The 279-nt window shown below is 47.3% G+C and overlaps 1 protein-coding gene across 1 annotated transcript in view; it reads left to right on the forward strand.

Annotated features, from left to right (window-relative positions):
* LOC106874306 (DNA repair and recombination protein RAD54B) overlaps positions 1-279 on the forward strand; it is a 53,133-nt gene that overhangs the window by 18,299 nt on the left and 34,555 nt on the right. The gene's annotated exons all lie outside the window — the stretch shown is intronic.

Here is a 279-nt window from a genome sequence, read left to right on the forward strand (position 1 = left end):
GAGTTGAGGCTGTGTGTGGCAGAGCTGATCACTAGTTGTGATGTGGTGGCTTCCATGCCGGGCCGTGATTCTTGTTATACAGATGTTCGTCATTCGTCGCTGGCTGAAATCTCGTCTATTTATTATCGTGGTGAAGCTAAGTCACCTAACAGAATCGAAGAGAGAGATGTGCCGCGGTGGTTTAGTTTGGTGTACATAGAAAGTCGTGTAGACGCTGGTGGAGATTGATGCTGGTTAGTAGTAATCGTAGAATCGTGTTGGTCATGACGATGATGCTGG

The sequence above is a fragment of the Octopus bimaculoides genome, chromosome 1 (assembly GCF_001194135.2).
Source record: "Octopus bimaculoides isolate UCB-OBI-ISO-001 chromosome 1, ASM119413v2, whole genome shotgun sequence".
Lineage (NCBI taxonomy): Eukaryota > Metazoa > Mollusca > Cephalopoda > Octopoda > Octopodidae > Octopus > Octopus bimaculoides.